A 258-nucleotide genomic window follows, 5' to 3' on the forward strand; every position below is an offset into this window, starting at 1 on the left:
TGTAAGATATGTCAATTTAAATCATATGAATCCTCTGACACAATAAGCAATAAGTGCAAAGACAATAAGCAAGGTGGTCCAGTGAGTAGGCCTATTGTGTAGGCTAATATACTGTTGAAGTAGGTAAAACTTTTTTTTTTTAGCTAGGTGGTCTGTGCGTTTCTCTTTTATTGGTTATGTGGTCCTTCGTCTGAAAAAGTTTGAGAAACACTGATCTAATAGACTACATGCCACGGGAGGCTGTTTCAGCACATTTAT

This window comes from Alosa pseudoharengus, unplaced genomic scaffold (assembly GCF_046254945.1).
Source record: "Alosa pseudoharengus isolate Yale_2024_CS ecotype anadromous, Long Island Sound unplaced genomic scaffold, YU_APseudo_1.1 YU_APseudo_1.1_scf_13, whole genome shotgun sequence".
NCBI lineage: Eukaryota > Metazoa > Chordata > Actinopteri > Clupeiformes > Clupeidae > Alosa > Alosa pseudoharengus.